The 14,159-nt window shown below is 42.5% G+C and overlaps 1 long non-coding RNA gene across 2 annotated transcripts; it reads left to right on the top strand.

The window, feature by feature from the left end:
• Positions 1-2,691: 2,691 nt before the first annotated feature.
• Positions 2,692-13,913, top strand: LOC125911263 (uncharacterized). Of its 2 annotated transcripts, XR_007454302.1 has the most exons (4): positions 2,692-2,929; positions 7,290-7,464; positions 10,352-10,670; positions 12,368-13,913. It is a non-coding gene; the product is annotated as an uncharacterized LOC125911263 (long non-coding RNA). The 2 variants fall into 2 exon arrangements; XR_007454303.1 differs by lacking the exon at positions 7,290-7,464 and having other exon boundaries at positions 2,694-2,929.
• The last annotated feature ends 246 nt before the right edge of the window (positions 13,914-14,159 follow it).

Here is a 14,159-nt window from a genome sequence, read left to right as displayed (position 1 = left end):
AGGCCAGAGAACTGGAGCACCTACGGTACACGTCTCGGTTCAAGGACAGGAGACCAATGTGCCAGCTCACCAGTCAGGCAGAGAGAGAGAATTCCCCCTTCTGCCACCTTTTTGTTCTATTTAGGCTCTCAGTGGATTGGGTGAGGCCCACTTATACTTAGGAATACAGTCTTCTTTATTCAGTCCACCTCTTCACATGCTGATCTCACCCAGAAACACCCTCACAGACAAGCCCAGAAATCATGTTTAACCAAGTATCCAGGCACTCCAGAGCCCAGTCATGTTGACCCCTAACATTAACTATCACCGAGGCTTACGAAGAAAAGGAAGATGATTATATCTACACTTTAGAAAGATGGAGTCAGCACAATGTGGAGAATAGAGTTGAAAGGGAAGCGAGCTGCAGAGAGCAGTTGAGAGTTATCCTAGTGAGAAAGTCAGAGATGAAGTGTCCAGGATGGTTTCCAGGGATAATTCCAGAGTAACACAAACATCACTTGTAACCTACTAAACATGTGATCAAGAGAGAAAGAGGTGACCCCAACATTTCCAGTCTGACCCTGAGTGTGTGTGAAAAATTCCATATGAAATTGTTTTGTTTTGTTTTGTTTTTTTAACAGTTGCCCCACCAATCTTTGTCTTCTACACAACTTTGGGCTAAATTGAGTAAAGAAAAACATATACCGTAAAGGAAGAAAAAAAAGAACTCTTTGAGCACCTACTAAGTGCTGACTTTAGCCAAAGCATTTACATCTATCCTCACAAAAGCCCTGCAGGGGCAGATGTTATTATTCTCTTTTTGCAGATTAAGCAACTGGTGCACAGAGAAAATTAATAACCTGGGCAAGGTCGCATAGCTAGTAAATGGCAGACCCCAAAAAATTCAAACTCAGGGTTTTAGTGTCTGCAAGAAATATTTTTTCCACCCTCTTATGTTGCTTCTCAGTAGAATAAAATACATCTTCATAAAACGCTATATTCATATGAGTAATTTCATCAAAGAGAATTCAAAAGGGCTTTGAATTTCCACCCTGGAAATAATCAGGAAAGAAATTAAATAGTCATTCTAAAATTCTGAGTACACACAAACCTCGAATGCCTCAGGTTCCATTAGCAGCTTTAAAACTGGCTGGTGGAGCAGCCATTAGAATTGTTTTATGCGGCTTCATTTGTATTCCCCAGTAGTATTATTAATAGCAATAAAAATTACTCACAAACAAAATGTACCACTTATAATGCATATTCACATTTAGTCAAAAAAGGACTTTTAAAAATACCAAGTAACATTGGTAGTTCTTTAAAAACTTGCAAAAAACTGGATTTCTAATAGGATATAAATTTGGGTTTTTTGCTGGATTAATATATTCCACAAGGTTCTTCCAGGAAGATACAACGAGGATTTCATATAGCAGAGATGGTTGATTTCACTGGTTGAAAATTGATCAGCACAACTGAATCCTAGTGATTATGGAGTGGTGTCAGCCTTCCCATATCAACTCTCCTTTATGGATTTTGGACTGCCAGGACTAAAAGATTCCCTCCATTCATTCCATAAATGTGTATTGATTGATTCATATGTGCCAGTCATGTTTTGTGTGCCGGAAATACATATAGCAGTGAGCGGGATAGTCGGGCATGGAGTTTACATGACACAGATGATGAGTGGGGAGGAAAATGGAGAGTAACTAAGTAAACAAGCATAGATAATTCCAGATAGTCGATTCGTGCTGTGAAGACAACTAAAACTGGTACATGGAAGGGGCGCCTGGGTGGTGCAGTCGGTTAAGCGTCCGACATCAGCCAGGTCACCATCTCGCGGTCCGTGAGTTCCAGCCCCGCGTCGGGCTCTGGGCTGATGGCTCGGAGCCTGGAGCCTGTTTCCAATTCTGTGTCTCCCTCTCTCTCTGCCCCTCCCCCGTTCATGCTCTGTCTCTCTCTGTCCCAAAAATAAATAAAAAAACGTTGAAAAAAAATTTTTTAAACTGGTACATGGAAGAGTACTGTATTGGGTAGGCGGGCGGGGACTCCTGGGGAGATGGTACTTGAACTGAGATTTGGGAATTGAAGAGAACTATCCAGGAAAAGGCCTGGAGATAAAAGTTTCCAGCCAGAAAGAAGAGAACACAAAAGTCCTAGGATGAGTTCCAAGGATGGAACATGTTTGTGGGGGACGTGGGGGGCTCATCAAGGATGGGCTTGAAATTGGAAGAGGAGGAAGACCAGCATGGCTGGAACCTAGTCCCAGAAAGCTTTTAAGAGGTGGCTGGAGGGCGGTTAGAGGCAACCGGTGGGGGTGTTTAAACACTGTGTGGGGGTGCGCCTGGGTAGCTAAGTCCGACTTTGGCTAAGGTCATGATCTCACCATTCAGTTCGTGAGTTTGAGCCCCGCATTGGGCTCTCTGCTGTCAGCGCAGAGCCTGCTTCAGATCATCTGTCCCCCTCTCCCTCTGCCCCTCCCTTGCGCGCTCTCTCTCTCTCTCTCTCTGTCTTTCTCTCTCTCTCGAAAATAAGTAAATGTTAAAGAAAATTTTTTTAATAATAAAATAAACACTGTGTGTGACAGGATGTCTGGCTTTCCCCAAAGATGCATGCTGACCTCTCCAGACTTGTACCTTTAAGGGGCTCCCTGCCAGAGACTACATTTCCCAGCCTTCCTAGCTTCTGGGTGGAGCCACGTGATCAATTCTCACCAATGGTATGCAAGCAGTATTGGAATGTGGTCTTACGAGTCCCACAACAGTTAAGAAGTGGGTGTGCCCTCTCCAACCACTGCCTCCTTCTGCCTGCTGGATGCAGAAGACCCTGAGGCAGCTAGTGAACAGCAGGATCACGAGATAGAAGCTAGGTCCCCGAATCATCCTGTGGAGGCAAATTGCTCTAAACCAGGATCAACTGCGCTGACTGTTGCTTGAACCAGGAGCGAATTTTCGTACGTTAAGCCACTGAAATTTCGAGTTCCATTTATCACCACAGCTAGAATCACTTTAGCTATATACCACGATAAGGAGCTTGGATTTTACTCTAACTCCAAACAAATGCTACTGAAAGGTTTGAGAGAGAGGATGAAGGTGACCTGGTTTATGTATTTAGAGACCATTGTGGCTGCTGTGTGGAGTCTAAGGACAAGAGAAACTGAGAAAACAGAGAGGTCTCTACCTTACTGCAGGCAAGAATTAACAAAATTGGTGGTAACAGCAGAGGTGGAGAAGAATGGATGAACTTGAGATTCACTTTGGAGGTTGAGCCAAGGATTTTCCAGCTGATTAGATGTCGAGAGTGAGGGAAGGAAGAATCATAGGGGACGGACCCCTTGCTTGTGGCTTGGTCACATCCTCCGTTCAGATAGCTTGAGGAACATGTTTGTGGGGGACGTGGGGATTTTTTTTTTTTTGGCTGTGTTATTATATCCACTGTCCAGATGAGAAAACTAAATGTCCTATTTAGTAGTTATAAAAAATTTAAAAACCAGGTACTTATTTATTTATAGCATATAGTCTAAAGGAAACCCTTAGTAACTTGTTTTGCAACCAGTAAAGGGAAAATGCCAGAACTAGAACAAGTGTTGAATTAAAGACACTGATTATTAAACTTTCCATTATTGAAAGTGTAGCAAAGTTAAATAATAAAATTAAAGGCTGTATGAATTATAAGTTGAATGATGAAATCCTGATGAGCAGCACTATTGTTAATGCAAATGTTCAATCAGATTTTTTTTTCAAAGCAGTTACATTTTTTAAGCTGCTCTTTTTCTTTCTTTCTTTTTTTAAATGTGTATTTATTTTTGAGAGAGAGAGACAGAGAGAGAGAGAGAGACAGACAGACAGAGCATGAGCAGGGGAGGGGCAGAGAGAGAGGGAGACACAGAATCTGAAGCAGGCTCCAGGCTCTGAGCTGTCAGCACAGAGCCCGATGCGAGGCTCGAACTCCAGAACGGTGAGATCATGACCTGAGCCGAAGTCGGACGCTCAACCGACTGAGCCACCCAGGTGCCCCATAAGCTGGTCTTTTTCAATTCTTACCAATATGAATGTACATTATGCAAATGTTACAAATTATTAGAGGCCTGAAGGATTTTAACACTTACTGAGTAAAATCTTCTCAAATTTAAAAATAAAACAACTTAGCTCTGTAAAAATGCCTTGTCCAAGGTGCCAAAGCTGCAGACCTAGTCTCAGCATTAAGACATCTTGAAACCCTGTCAGAAACTGGAAGCTCTAAAGCCAAGAATCGCTGCCCATATGTTTCACTATATAGAAGGTTTCCTCAACCAAATAATATTTCAATGAAAATAACTGCTCAACTGAAAGAGGAATCTACAAAAAGAATACTGCATTCAAATCTCACTCAACAAATTTAGACTCTATTTTTCATCTATCTAATTCCTGTTTCCTTAATCATATGCTTTGAATTCGGTAATAATACGTGTGATATTATGCTAAGACAACAAACATCTGGGCTTTCAAAGTGCCTTGCTTTTCATATAAGAACCATCTAGAAGAATCTGGAATAAACACTGAAAGAATGTGCACCCGTGCTTTATTTTTCATTAGAGAAACATAAGACCTCCAGAAATCCTCTGGAGAAATGTGTGGGAGTGGATTGTCCCGTCCTTGTCCCATGGAGAAAGAATTGGGGGTCCTTTGACTCTCTGCCCACCCTCTGCCACACAAAACACCCTGCTAACTAGAAGGGGCTTTGCCACCACCACTTGCATACAGAAGGCAGGCATCTTAGTCCTTGGCAGAATGATCTTAAAGAATGGGGCAAAAAAGCGTTGTTGGGAGAACCTAAAGTGTCCTCCAAGATCGCGACTATCCGTGGAGTATAAGCAAACCGAGGAGCAGGCCGCACTTCCATCAGCCAGCAGAAGAATAAAGATAGTCCATGTGAATACCACAGAGGGGAGCCAGGCTGGCACCATCTTGACAGGACTCTGCCTACAGGGCATCGGGACCCCAACAAAAGAAAGCGCAGTGGGGTATAGAACCAGAGCAAAGAACGGAGGGGATGTCATAAGAGGTCAGCCAAAGAACACATTTCCCCATGCAGGACAAAGATCCCACAAACATTCCTGAGTGAAACCCAGTGTTGGGTCATCTGCCACACTGAGAACAATGGCACCGATTATGTCAGCAGCAGTCAAGTTGGAAACGGTCACTGTCTACCTCTCCTCCCTACTTAGCACCCCAACTCTGTAAGAGTCCAAAGCAGCAGTGTTCTGAGTGGAGACGGGGAGTGAAGGAGCACAGTAGACAACAAGAGGGAGACCCAGCCATGCCTCCCTGCCCATCTACTGCACTGAGGGATCATGTCTTCTCTGAGCAATGGGGGATGGGGGGGGACTGGCAGGCAGTGTTGGGGAAGAAGCTGTGACTAGATGAGAGATTGAAATTTAAAAAAAATTTTTTTTGACGTTTATTCATTTTTGAGACAGAGAAAGACAGAGCATGAATGGGGGAAGGTCAGAGAGAGAGGGAGACACAGAATCTGAAACAGGCTCCAGGCTCTGAGCTGTCAGCACAGAGCCCGACGCGGGGCTCGAACTCACAGACCGCAAGATCATGACCTGGGCCGAAGTCGGACGCCCACCAGACTGAGCCACCCGGACGCCCCGAGATTGAAATTTTTATATTAGATTGGGCTGTGCTATTTGTTAACACTTTGACTGCAAAGCTGTGAGATCAGCCTCACCAAGGAGGCCAAGAAGGAAAATCTAAGTACAATTAAGGACAGTCATGGCAGGAAAATAAATACTGTCTCTTGGTTAACCCCTACCAAGTTTAGCACACTTAATAAACCAATTAAAAGTAGTAACTAGAAAACCACAAACTAGACGCTGAGTTAAATATGAGGAAGATATCCAGTTACAGTCCACGCATCTAAGATTCCTTTCCAGTCAAATCCAGTTTCGATAGACCTGCAACTGGGCAAAATGGACTTATAAAGAGAGGCCTAAAAAATGGCTTATAAACAGTTCAAATATTAAATATTAAAAATAAATTGGAGGGGTGTTTTTAAAGTAAAGCAAACTACTGCAATTGAGGCCAAGACCAGGAAACTGATGTTACCAGGGAAGCATCTTTATTAGGCATAGTCAACGTGGTGAGTGGTATTTAGAGGCATACAAAGAATTAGAAGATATGGTTCCTATTCTTGGAATCAGCTGGATGAAATAAATCCATGCTTAGAAGAAAAAAAAAAAACACTAGAGACGAGAATAACAGAGCAGAGTAAGTATAATCAAATGCTAGAATAAGAGTAAGAGGCTATACTCCAGTACGGAAACGCACACGCATGCAGGTAGAAGCAAAGTGAAGAGAATTTGGAGAGCGACAAGAGGAGAAGCAGACCATCCGGGGAGACAGAGGATCTTGAAAATGCTTTGCTGATGCAGGTTCACAAAAAGCTCAGCTACAAAACTCGGATTCACGGGAGCCAATGGAGACTTCCATTATATGGGCATCTGTTGGCAGTCTCATTATGGAAAAAAAACGAGCACATAAGAAATTGTTAAGTAGCCTTGCTGAGAATTTTACTGCTGGGAGGGATACCATGGGGAAATGGTTAGCAGGGATTTTTTTTTTTTTTTTTTTTTTTTTTTTTTTTGCTGATCCAAAAGGAAAAGTCAGTTGGCAATCTAAACCTGTCAAGATGCTTAGGGAAAGTGGCAATGGTATGATGTTGTTTTAGCCTTCTAAATACTAAAGGAAATAAATGGAGGTAGCTTGGACTTTCAGAAAATAAGTGTGCCTAAAGCTACATTAATGAAACAATGAAGGCCGAAGTGCAACCCTATCAGAGAAACTGTGAATTTAGCTGACAAAAGGATTTCTTTGAATTTTCAAGTTTGACCAGGACAAGAAGTCCTTTGTAAGTGAAACTCCAGCAGCCACTTTGCTCTCCCCAGTGCCACATGGCCTTGGATTTAGGTCTACCTATAAGGTCTAGGTTTCTTTTCGAACTCCCTTTGCGATTCCAGGAAGATATTGCAGGGTGTGTGGGTGGGTTTAGTGGCATAAATGATGCACCTCCTGCCTTATTCCCAGAAGTGTTGGCCATCACGCAATTACCCTGCTGTTTACTTGTTGCATTGTGGACATGCTGTCCATAGTCAGAAACACATTCCAAGAAGTTCTCCCATTCTTTGGGTGTGACAAATCATTTGAAGAGAGGAAGAGAACACTCTGAACATTAGAGAAGGCTGTTCAGGTTAGGTTTTTGTCAGTTAGAGCACATTAAATTATGCTGACCCAGATACTCTGATTTCAACCGTTTTCCACATCCACTAGAAAATCCTGATATCAGCAAACATGCGGCTTGGCAAGCTGGGAATATTAACCTGAGGTCCCATCAGGGTTCTTCATGACTTTAACATGGTTCAGCCATAGTTAGTAAGGCCGTATGATTCTCCCACTTCGGGTGTGATCCTTGTTGGTACCTGGACTTACAGCAGATGTACATAAGGTAAGATCATCTCTGTCTTGATTTTTTTTTTTTTTTGTTTTTACTCTGGCAGTTTTCAGTTAGAAAGGGGGGTATTCTTTTGCATGCAAAGAGGCAGTGCTGGGATCTAAGGCACAGCTCTAGGTCTGATCATTTTCTGAAGAAAATAACACTGTACTGCAGCAAAACAAGTTAGTCCGTCCTTTTTACCACAAGCTGTAAACTGTAGATTATAATGGACCTCAGAACAGTACAAACCAAAATTATAACTTCTGATTAACTAGTATGGCCTGGCCTGCTGAATCACCAATGTGGAAACCCATCCCTAAAGGATGTGGAGTCCAAGATGACATCGGTCGCCATTGTCCACGGAAACAGTGTGATTTTTTTTTAAATCTTTTTATTTAACTCTTTAGTAACCAAACTCATCCTCCAAATCCTGCAGCAAAAGCCCAATCAAAGCAACCAAGGAGGTGTGACAAGTGTCAGGAAATAATTAATAAGTTCTGGGGAACCATAAGTAGTGTTCATGGATCCCTTCCACAAATGTTTGTGAGCATGTGCCGTACATCAGGCACTGGGAAAAGACCAGTGAATTACACCTATGAGACTTGCATCTGATGTGTCCGGAATTAACATGCACCATCCCAACTTCAGAAGGATGTCTAGGGCTCCTGGATGGCTCAGTTGGTTAAGCATCTGACTTCAGTTCAGGTCATGATCTCATGGTTCGTGAGTCTGAGCCCTGCATGGGGGTCTCTGCTGTCAGCAAAAAGCCCACTTCGATCCTCTGTCTCCCTCTCTCTCTGCCCCTTAACATTTAAAAAAAGAAAGAAGAAAGTAAGAAAGATGCCTGCATTACCCATATAATCTCAGAGCATTAACCCTTGAGTGACCTCAGATGTTATGAAAACCAGTAAGTGAATCACTTAGGATGTTTTTGTTTGTAAGTAACAGAAAGCCCAATTCAAACTGCCATTAACAATAAAGTTAATTTGTTGGCTCACATAATAGAAAAGGCCAGAAGTTACATAGGCACTGGGGATGGTTTGACCAGGGCTCTGACTCTGACTTTGGCCAGACTTTCAACTCTTCTTCCCTTCCTCCAAGTGTCAGCTTTATTTTCAAGCTTGGTGACCGTGATGGTTAATATTATGTGTCAGCCTAACTGGCCACAGGCTGCCCGGATAAAACATTATTCCCGAGTGTGTCTGTGAAGGTGTCCCTCACTAAGATTTAGTTTGTTGTAGAATCACAGGACTCAGTAAAGGAGTGTGTGGGCATCAGCCAATCCACTGAGGGCCTTAATAGAGTAATAGGCAAAGGAAGGAGGAATTTAACTCTCTTTGTCTGCTTCCCTGTTTGAACTGGGCCATTTAATCTCATCTCCCCTGCCCTTGGATACCACTGGCCCCTCTGGTTCTCGGGCATTTGGCCGAGAATACATCTCGGTGTATTCCGAATCACACCACCAGCTTTTCTGGGTCTCAAGCTTAGAGACAGCAGACCGTGGGACTCCTCAGCCTCCAAAAATCTCATGAGCCGATTCCAATTATTTAATTAATTAATTATGCTGAGATTTTACATATATAAGTATATATTCTACATATTATATGTGGGGCGGGTAATTTTTAACTTTTTTTATTATGAGGAAAAGAGCATGAGCAGGAGAGGGGAAGGGGGGGCGGGAATCTTAAGCAGGCTCCACGCTCAGGGCAGAGTCCGACATGGGGCTCAGTCCCGTGATCCTGGGATCATGACCTGAGCGGAAATCAAGAGTCAGATGCTTAATAGACTGAGCCACCCAGGCGCTATGTTTTATAGTAACATTGCCATATATATATACAGATATATATATCTCTCTTATTGGTCATGTGTCTCTGAAGAACACTGACTAATACAGTGACAGAATGAAAGCTATGCTTTAAAGTCATAGGCCCTCCTCTGCATCAACAGACAAAAGCCTAATTGATTTGGGCCAATGAGGGTTCATGCCTGAACCTGACAGTGGAGGGAATCCCAGCCAACCACACGTCTGCTCTCCCAATAGTGGAATACACGCTAAGAGAGAACCTCTAAGGTGAACCTGAGCGTTCATCTCCAGTAGCCAGTGTTAGGAGCACAAAATTTACCAAATATTTCCTTCCTCTTCAGGCAGAGAGCTGGTAAGTTGCAGATAAGGCATACACCCATATTCATTCACAAAAATCTCAGAATATTCCAGAGAGTTGAGGTGAATTAACTATTTCTCAGTAACATTTCCCTGGACAGTCTGTGAAAGGCAAAACTTATAATGTCCACTTCTGAGAACTTTCAAGGGTTTGCCAAGCTCATGGCCCCTCTTAATGACATCCTGTACCCTCCTTCACAGTCCTCAATATTTGAACAAAGTGACCTTGAAAAGTTGGCCACAGATGACCAGTTCAAAAAAGAGTTCCTGATCCAAAAGCTGCAATCTATCGACTATCCTAGAAGATAGATGTTGTATATGCACAACAGCTCAGTGCGACAGGCACCCTCCATACTGGAGGGTGACCAACTGACCCAGTCAGATCCTCAGAGGGAGTTTGGTTGTAAGACCCATATGTCAGGAAGTATATAGAAATACCACCTTCCTTGCAATCTAACAATTTAGCCTGGCGTACCTTCATGGATGTGGCAGAAGACACAAGACACCTGAGTCAGAGACAAATGACTTACTACTCACAGCACAGCACACAGCAGGAGCTTCGTGTTTGCCCTGGTCCCCCTTCCTTGTCCCCGGCACCCCTCTGAGTCCCAAAAGGGTGACACAGAGCAGCCATGTGATGCAGTAGATTTGATCATAGTTGAGGAACATCAGACTTAGGAAACTTAAATCTTTTACATTGGGTTACTGATAAACCTGCCCTACCTTTGTCCCTGACAGAGACATTACTGTACTGAACAGCAGAATGCAGAAATGCAAGACACCGTGGAAGATTGTCTCCCAACAACAACATACAATAGGAAGCTGTAGAAACTGAGAGATGCACAAAGCATGGGCACCAAGTGCTCACGTGAGGCAGCCGAAGCCACAGGTAGAAAGAAAATGGGAATGAAAATTATTTCATAGCAACAGGAGAAATAAGTAAGAAAGGACACAGCATCTTCATAGAATGGAAGCCTCGTGATACTTACAAATACGACTAGAATCATATTCCCTCACTGAAGGACACAACCAGGCAGTACTTGTATAGAAGTTACCGGTGAGTGTGGGCAACAAACAACCCCGAGGATCATTTCATTTGAGAGTGGAAATTTCTCTCATTGTCCACCACAGTACCCATCTTCACAGTTCAGTTAAGTCCAGCTAGAATCTCTGGCTCTGCCAGGATTGTGGGTTTTGTAGGAGATTGTGTCACGTAGATGTGGGCTAACTACGGCAGGTGATTCGCCTCAGAGAGTTAAGCTTTGGAAAAACCATCTCTATCACAGCAGCCATTTCTGTTACAGAAATTGATTTTACACTGTTTTTAGCTTCTCACATCTTATCTCTTACTTTGCATCTTAATCCAACCCTCTTCTGTAGACAAGAGGTGTTTACTGTTATTTGCCAGTAGTAATGATAGCCAGGTGATTCTAGATATACCCTTGTTAAAGCCAACACAATTCTCTCTAAGGGGAATACATATTATTGTAGACACTTAACTTGGCCCCTGTTTCGTATTTGTCTGGTTATGGTGAGTTCATCGTATTTTATCTCCAAAAAACAAATATTTATCGTATTACATGTACACTCCAAGCAAGCATCTTAAGTTGTTACTACCTTTTATTTATATTAAGTATTTTCTTCACTTCTACAACAACAACAATAAAAAAAAATACTTCCTGTTCATTGATAATTAGATGTTTTGCTTCATTTGGATTTCCTCCAAAGTCTTCTGTTCAGATTCAGCTCTTATAATTAATTATCCTCTTGCCGAACAACTGAAAACTGAAGTCTGACCAAAGTACATCTCATCCCACACAGATGTCCTAGTTACTCCACAAAAGGTTAATTAATCATAAGAGGTGCTTTAGAGCAGGAGGCGCTGGAAGAAATTCAGACCTAGTTTCTGGCAACATAGAAAAACCACCATCATGCCCGTCGCTATTGAGCTCACACTGAGAGAATCATTTCAATGGAACAAAAATTCAACTGCACAAAATAGCTGGTGGATATAATATCATGCCTCAGATAATGGAGCATGCCACTTCCCAGTCACCGATGATTCAGAATCCCAGACTGCCTGTGAGGGAAGGTCAGCCCTGTTTATCCTCATTTAACAGAGGTGCCTGAAACTCCTGAATCACAACAATGGCAAAGCAGTCTTCATTGTTCCTGTCTCTTTGGCTGGGTGCCATTTCATTATATGAATGAGCCCTCCTCTCCAGCCAAAACAGTCTACACACAGTCTTCCAAATACACCTTCCACTTTTTTCAACCTGTGGTTTTAGTCATCCTAATCCTTCCAAGTCCAGGAATAGCCTTGCCTTCTTCCACTGTCTAGCCAGAGCCTATAATTCAGTCGAGAGCCAGTTCAAATACCTCCTCCTCATAAACCTACCCCTAGGACATTCTAACCCACAGGAAGTTCTTCCTCTTTTGACCTAGAAGCAGCCATGGTACAGTAGAAGGAACAGTGTCTTGGGCAACAGAAAATATATGCATTATGGGCTCTATTATGTATACAGCTTTGAGCAAGTGGTTTAACTCCTGTGACCCTAAGGCTTCTGCTCAATAAAGTAGGAAGAATAACAACTACTCTGAGGGCTTTATCATGAAAATGAAATAGAATAAAGTACATGAAAACGTTTGTCATATGCTGCTCAGCACATATTTCCTGGCTTACTTGCTAATTGGCCATTTTTATGTTTTCTTTTCTCTGTTTGTTTTTCTGCCCTTTGACAAAACATATGACAGAATGTCATCGTGGTAGTCCTTACGAGAGTAACCATCAACAAAGTAGGCACACTTAGGAGAATAGGAAGATGGCTCCCCATTCTTCCAGGAACATGGATGTCATAAACCATGTTTTAAAGGAGTGTGAGAAGACATTTCCAGACCCTGGGAAGGAAATTGTGGGGACAGCAGAGAAGGAAAGAGATCAGGACTCTTAGACAAAGAATCTGGACCCATCATATCCAAGCACTGGAGAACCCATTTGTGATACCAGAAGTGGCTGTAGATTGAACGGGAAGAGGGTCCATCCACTACAGTGACTCATGCTGCTGGACATAGCATCCACAGGATATAAGCCCAATTCTGGCTCCCCTCGCCCAGTCAAGGGGTGCTTCTGCCACCAGCATACTCTCCTAGACAGTTAGAGAGGCTGTGTATAGATTTCCGGGTCCCTCGGGAGTCAAGAAACGGGGCTCCATAGTCTGTAGATGGATCAGAAGTGACGCTTTGGTGGCAGCCATAAACTTTCTCACCGTGTCTCATAAATGATGAGTATGTCTTTTCTCCCCAACTGGACTCTAAGCTCCTGGAGACCAGAAACGAGTTTTACTGAGTCAGTGTGGACACAGTAGATTCATTTGTTTCCACGAGCCTCACTAGATGATCCACTTTTCTCCTTCCCTCAGCCTCCCATCCCTTGTCTATTGTTTATTCATGGTTTAAACCATATAAAAGTGAATTCTAAATTAATGTTGAGGATTCTAGATGGCTGATGTCTTCCCCTTGCTGAATGATTTACTCCATTTCTCTTGGAAGCTCCCACTGAAACAAAGAATCAATGAGCTTGAATAAAGGTGAGAGGGCAAAGGAAAAAAGGAAGAGGCTGGGATACATGGCTCTGCCCCGAGAGCAAAAAGTGTGACTTGTCTTTAGAGAATAAGATTCTGTGAGAAAGACAGCAGTTCTAGTTCCCAGTGGCAGCAAGGTGGCAATGCTGCTTCTGGAGAGAGTCAGATCTTCCCAGCCTCCTTGTCTACTATGTTGATTTCGTTCTCATTTGGAAGTCAGTCTTGAATTCAAGTATAGGGGCGATTTCCTTCCTGTCCAAGATGTCAACCTGTAAAACACATTGATTGAAATAAGTAACAATTTGCATTCAGGGCACATTTATTCAAGGGTTCAAGTCTCTTTTCAAGCATGATCATGCCCACTCCTCAGAGATAACAAGGTAGTTATCAATTATCTTCATTTTAAAGATGCCAAAACTGAGTCAGTAGAGTCAAATATCAAGTTCAGCCGAATAGAACTGAAACCCAATTCCATCCTTTTTATATATGTAATTATTATAATTATTATCACTCAAAGGCATTTCTGATGCTAACACAGCCCACGGTGCAGAATTCAGCCAGCACCTGAAATGCAGCCAGGGAGACAATATTTAATAAAAAATAATTCTGAGACCACAGCACTCCCAGTTTTTGAAAGCCTTAAAATAAATTCCAAATTTATTCATAATGGAAATAAATCACAGAATCCAAGGTACAAAATTATTTCCACAGCTGCTCCAATAAACATCAGAAAAGACCTTGCCAACTCCTGACTATTCAGGCGACTGTTGTACAAAAGAGGAGGTTTTTTGTTTTTGTGTGTGTGTGTGTGTGTGTGTGTGTGTTTTAAGAGAATAACCCTTTTTGGTCCTCATGAAAAGCTAATAAGCAGGCATTATCAGGTTCTAAAAAGAATATGCTCAATTTCAAGTCTTTTCCAAGCCTCCTGGTTATATTTACTCATTTTCTTGATTAGCAGGTGTTTG

This window comes from Panthera uncia (genome assembly GCF_023721935.1).
Source record: "Panthera uncia isolate 11264 chromosome C1 unlocalized genomic scaffold, Puncia_PCG_1.0 HiC_scaffold_3, whole genome shotgun sequence".
NCBI classification, from domain to species: domain Eukaryota; kingdom Metazoa; phylum Chordata; class Mammalia; order Carnivora; family Felidae; genus Panthera; species Panthera uncia.
This window is presented reverse-complemented; position numbering and strand designations above follow the sequence as displayed.